We start from the raw sequence: 6334 nt of genomic DNA, 5'->3' as shown, positions 1-6334 counted from the left end.
TTCAGAGTATAGGGATAGAGGGTACATACCTCAATATCATAAAAGCCATCTATGAAAAACCTACAGCCAATATCATTCTCAATGGGGAAAAGCTGAGAGCTTTTCCCCTAAGATCAGGAACGCGGCAGGGATGTCCACTATCACCACTGCTATTCAACATAGTATTAGAAGTCCTAGCCACAGCAATCAGACGACAAAAAGAAATCAAAGGCATCCAAATCGGCAAAGAGGAAGTCAAACTCTCACTCTTTGCAGATGATATGATACTGTATGTGGAAAATCCAAAAGACTCCACCCCAAAACTGCTAGAACTCATACAGGAATTCAGTAAAGTGGCAGGATATAAAATCAATGCACAGAAATCAGTGGCATTTCCTATACACTAACAAGACAGAAGAGAGACAAATCAAGGAGTCGATCCCAGTTACAATTGCACCCAAAACCATAAGATACCTAGGAATAAATCTAACCAAAGAGGCAAAGGATCTGTACTCAGAAAACTATAAAATACTCATGAAAGAAATTGAAGAAGACACAAAGAAATGGAAAAACGTCCCATGCTCATGGATTGGAAGAACAAACATTGTGAAGATGTCAATGCTACCTAGAGCAATCTACACATTCAATGCAATCCCCATCAAAATACCATCCACCTTTTTCAAAGAAATGGAACAAATAATCCTAAAATTTGTATGGAACCAGAAGAGACCCCGAATAGCCAGAGGAATATTGAAAAAGAAAAGCAAAGCTGGCGGCATCACAATTCCGGACTTCCGGTTCTATTACAAAGCTGTCATCATCAAGACAGTATGGTACTGGCACAAAAACAGACACATAGATCAGTGGAACAGAATAGAGAGCCCAGAAATGGACCCTCAACTCTATGGTCAACTAATCTTTGACAAAGCAGGAAAGAATGTCCAATGGAAAAAAGACGGTCTCTTCAACAAATGGTGTTGCGAAAATTGGACAGCCACGTGCAGAAGAATGAAACTGGACCATTTCCTTACACCACGCACAAAAATAGACTCCAAATGGTTGAAAGACCTAAACGTGAGACAGGAGTCCATCAAAATCCTAAAGGATAACACAGGTAGCAACCTCTTCGACCTCAGCCACAGCAACTTCTTCCTAGAAACATCGCCAAAGGCAAGGGAAGCAAGGGCAAAAATGAACTATTGGGATTTCATCAAGATCAAAAGCTTTTGCACAGCAAAGAAACAGTCCACAAAACCAAAAGACAACCGACAGAATGGGAGAAAATATTTGCAAATGACATATCAGATAAAGGGCTAGTATCCAAACTCTATAAAGAACTTATCAAACTCAACACCCAAAGAACAAATAATCCAATCAAGAAGTGGGCAGAAGACATGAACAGACATTTTTCCAAAGAAGACATCCAAATGGCCAACAGACACATGAAAAAGTGCTCAACATCGCTCGGCATCAGGGAAATCCAAATCAAAACCTCAATGAGATACCACCTCACACCAGTCAGAATGGCTAAAATTAACAAGTCAGGAAATGACAGGTGTTGGCGGGGATGCGGAGAAAGGGGAACCCTCCTACACTGTTGGTGGGAATGCAAGCTGGTGCAGCCACTCTGGAAAACAGTATGGAGGTTCCTCAAACAGTTGAAAATAGAGCTACCATACGATCCAGCAATTGCACTACTGGGTATTTACCACAAAGATACAAATGTAGGGATCCGAAGGGGTACGTGCACCCCGATGTTTATAGCAGCAATGTCCGCAATAGCCAGACTGTGGAAAGAGCCAAGATGTCCATCGACAGATGAATGGATAAAGAAGATGTGGTATATATTCACAATGGAATATTATGCAGCCATCAAAAGGAATGAGATCTTGCCATTTGCAACGACGTGGATGGAACTGGAGGGTGTTATGCTGAGTGAAATAAGCCAATCAGAGAAAGACATGTATCATATGACCTCACTGATATGAGGAATTCTTAATCTCAGGAAACAAACTGAGGGACTGAGGGTTGCTGGAGTGGTGGGGGGGGGTGGCTGGGTGATAGACATTGCGTAGGGTATGTGCTATGGTGAGCGTTGTGAATTGTGCAAGACTGTTGAATCACAGATCTGTCCTTCTGAAACAAATAATGCAACATATGTTAAGAAAAAAAAAAGAAGAAGATAGCAGGAGGGGAAGAATGAAGGGGAGTAAGTTGGAGGGGGAGACGAACCATGAGAGACGATGGACTCTGAAAAACAAACTGAGGGTTCTAGAGGGGAGGAGGGTAGGGGGATGGCTTAGCCTGGTGATGGGTATTAAAGAGGGCACATTCTGAGGCACCCGCCAGATCCCATGGCCTCCACACCGGAGCCCGGCGAGCCCGCCAAGGGGAAGCCCTTTAAGCTCCTAGGAATTTTAGATGTTGAAAACATTCCCTGTGCACGGGATTCAATATTGTATGGTTCATTAGGATCTGTTGTGGCTGGCCTTGGACATTTTTTGTTAACTAGTAGGATTAGAAGATCATGTGACGGAGTAGGAGGATTTATCCTGGTGACTTTAGGATGCTGGTTCCATTGTAGGTATAATTATGCAAAGCTAAGAATCCAGGAAAGAATTGCCAGAGATGGGATTAAAAATAAGATTTTGTATGAAAGTACCCACCTTGACCCTGAAAGAAAACAAAGCCCCAGCAAGAGCAGCAGTTGAGCGGAATCATGCTTGAAAATACAACTCCATGGAGTCAGTGTGAATAAAATGGAGAGCAACTCGATTAAACCTCATATGTACCATTAGACTTTCAATCAAGTAAATAAAAGATGTGTTGGTTGTAAAAAAAAAAAAAAAGGGCACATTCTGCGTGGAGCACTGGGTGTTATGCACAAACAATGAATCATGGGACACTACATCAAGAACTAATGATACAGGGCGCCTAGGTGGCTCAGTTGGTTAAGCGACTGCCTTTGGCTCAGGTCATGATCCTGGAGTCCCTGGATTGAGTCCCGCATTGGGCTCCCTGCTCGGCAGGGAGTCTGCTTCTACCTCTGACCCCTCCCCTAATGTGCGCTCTCTCTCTCTCTCTCTCTCTCTCATTCTCTCTGTCTCAAATAAATAAATAAAATCTTTTTAAAAAAATAGAACTAATGATGTAATGTATGGTGATTAACATAACAATAAAAAATTTAAAAAATAAAATAAATCATGCGGATGTAATTTTTAGCATGGTGACTGTAGTTAATAACATTGTATTGCATCTTTGAAAGTTGCTAAGAGAGTAAATCTTAAAAGTTCTCATCACAAGAAAAAAAATTCTATGTATTGTGACAGATGTTAGACTGTGGTATGATCATTTTGCAATATATACAAATATCAAATCATCATGTTATGTACCTAAAACTAATATAATGTTTTATGTCAATTATATCTCAATTTATTCTTTTTAAAGATTTTATCTATTTATTTGTTCATTTATTTATGAGAGAGAAAGAGAGAGTGAGCCCAAGCAGGAGGGGCAGAGGGAGAGGGACAGAGAGAATCTCGAGCAGACTCTGTACTGAGCAGAGCCCAACATGGGGCTTGATCTCATGACCCTGATATCATGACCTGAGCTGAAACCAAGAAGTCAGACACTCAACCAACTGAGCCACCCAGGCGCCCCAATTATTCCTCAATTTTAAAAATAATAAAATTTAATTTAATTTTTTTCAATTAAAAAATCAATATCCCGGGGCACCTGGGTGGCTCAGTCATTAAGCGTCTGCCTTCAGCTCAGGTCATGACCCCAGGGTCCTGGGATCGAGCCCCACATCGGGCTCCCTGCTCGGCGGGAAGCCTGCTTCTCCCTCTCCCACTCCCCCTGCTTGTGTTCTCTCTCTCGCATTCTCTGTCTCTGTCAAATAAATAAAAATAAAATCTTTTAAAAAAAAATCAAATGAGGTGTCTTGTGAAAAGCCTGGAGCACAGGTTTTTAGTTCCCTTCACTTAAGTTAGGGCTTCCCCCAGTTTAAGTGTCAGAGGTAAGATCTGGTAAGATCAGATCGTTGACATGTGCAAATTGCCTGCCACCACAGGCCTGAATGACTGTGCCCTCAAGTGCCTACAGTGACAAAGAGTAGCTTTCTCATCCTTAAACACTTTTTTTTTTCAGTTAAAATGGCTTTACCCAAATATCTAGGCATTCAGGGGAGTCTGGAGCTATAGAGACCATTAGAATAATTTTTTAATATATATTTATTTGAGAGAAAGAGAGCATGAGTTGGATGGGGGTGGGGGGCAGAAGGAGAGGCAGAAGCAGACTCCCCCTCTGAGCAGGGAGACTGACACAGGGCTTGATCCTAGAACTCTGGGATCATGACCTGAGCCAAAGGCAGACACTTAACAGACTGAGCCACCCAGGTGCCCCCCATTAGAATAGTTTTTGCTCTTCCTCAAAAAGTTGAAAATAGAGCTACCCTACGACCCAGCAATTGGACTACTAGGGATTTACCCCAAAGATACAAATGTAGTGATCCAAAGGGGCACCCGCACCCCAATATTTATAGCAGCAATGTCCACAATAGCCAAACTATGGAAAGAGCCCAGATGTCCATCAACAGATGAATCGCTAAAGAAGATGTGGTATGTATATACAATGGAATATTAGCCATCAAAAAACCCTGAAATCTTGCCATTTGTAACAACATGGAACTAGAGGGTATTATGCTAAGTGAAATAAGTCAATCAGAGAAAGACAATTACCATATGATTTCACTCATGTGGAATTTAAGAAACAAAACAGGATCATAGGAGAAGAGACGGAAAAATAAAACAAAATGAAATGAGAGAGGGAGACAAGCCATAAGAGACCCTTAATCATAAGAAACAAACTGAGGGTTGCTGGAGGGGAGGGGGGGTGGGATGGAGTAACTGGGTGATGGATATAAAGGAGGGCACGTGATGTAATGAGCACTGGGTGTTATATAAGACTGATGAGTCACGGGGCGCCTGAGTGGCTCAGTCGTTGGACATCTGCCTTCGGCTCGGGTCATGATCCCGGGGTCCTGGGATCGAGCCCCGCATCGGGCTCCCTGCTCCGCGGGAGGCCTGCTTCTTCCTCTCCCACTCCCCCTGCTTGTGTTCCTTCTCTCACTGTGTCTCTCTCTGTCAAATAAATAAATAAAATCTTTAAAAAAAAACATTAAAAAAAAAAAGACTGATGAGTCACTGAACTCTACCTCTGGAACTAATAATACACTATATGTTAATTAATCGAATTTAAAAAAGAAAGAAAAAAGAAAACTTAAAGGAAAAATCAGGTTTCTTTTGTTTTCTTTTTGTATACAAATGTCTCTCAGGATGTTTTCCACATTAAGATATATACCAAAAAAAAAAAAAGAATGGTCTTTGTTTGGAGTAGTTTTTTTGTTTTTAAGATATCAGGATGTAATTAACCACAAAACAAAACAAAAAAACCGACCTGATATATTTAGACCAAAATTTTTTTCTCGTGTAACAAGAAATCTGGAGGAAGATGATTGCTGAGGCAGATTCAGCTGCTCAGGGGTGTTGTTAAGGACCAGGCCCTTTCCTTCATTCTGCTCTGCCATGCTTGGTGGGTTGACCCCTTCGTCTTTAGGCTTGTCACGTCATGGTTACAAGGCAGAGACTGCGGCTGCAGGTAGTGCAGCCTCAGCAGAGGGCAGCCAGGGCAGAGAGGGTTGGTTTCTCAAGTTCCTAGAAGTGCCCAGCAGGCATACCTGTCTCACAAGTCCATCCCTTGGCTACACACACACACCCACACACCTGGGGCCCACCTACCTTTCTCAAGATCAAGGGCTCTCTGTGGACACCTAAATGAAATCTGGGTTTTGTTAGCAGGAAAGAAGAAAAGCTATATACCTGCACCTTATAGCCTGCCACAGGTAGCCTGTTTATAATGAAATGGAAGTGATGAGGGGCTCCCTCCCTAATATGCCCATAGCTTTCTCAAGCTTTAGCCTGCATTGGAATCCCCAGAGGACTTATGACAAAACACTGATGCACTCCCAGAGTTTATGATTCTGTAGTTCTGGGATAGAGCCTGAGGCTTTGCATTTCCAACAAGTTCCCAGGTGAGGCTGATGTTGCCAGTCAGAAAACAGTTTGAGAATCACGGCTGTAGGCTTAGAGAAAACCCAGTTTAGGAAAGTTAGCTGCAGCAATGGTTCTCAGAGGGCAGTAGTTTGCCTCCCAGGACAAGGGGACGTTTCGCAATGTCTGGAGATATTTTGGGTTGTCACAATGTAGAAGGTACTACTGGCATCTAGTGGGTCGAGGCCAAGGATGCTGCTAAGCATTCTACAACGCACAGTACAGACTTCCACAACAAAGAATTA

The 6334-nt window shown here is 42.5% G+C and overlaps 1 pseudogene; it reads left to right on the top strand.

Annotated features, from left to right (window-relative positions):
* The first annotated feature begins 2321 nt into the window (after nucleotides 1-2321).
* On the top strand, nucleotides 2322-2830 carry LOC112811977 (cytochrome c oxidase assembly protein COX20, mitochondrial pseudogene; annotated as a pseudogene).
* The last annotated feature ends 3504 nt before the right edge of the window (nucleotides 2831-6334 follow it).

The sequence above is a fragment of the Callorhinus ursinus genome, unplaced genomic scaffold (assembly GCF_003265705.2).
Source record: "Callorhinus ursinus isolate GAN/ISIS: 27379988/994484 unplaced genomic scaffold, GSC_fseal_2.0 scaffold18, whole genome shotgun sequence".
In the NCBI taxonomy this organism is placed as follows: domain Eukaryota; kingdom Metazoa; phylum Chordata; class Mammalia; order Carnivora; family Otariidae; genus Callorhinus; species Callorhinus ursinus.
The sequence above is the reverse complement of the archived record's forward strand: the minus strand, read 5'-3'. Positions and strand labels throughout refer to the sequence as shown.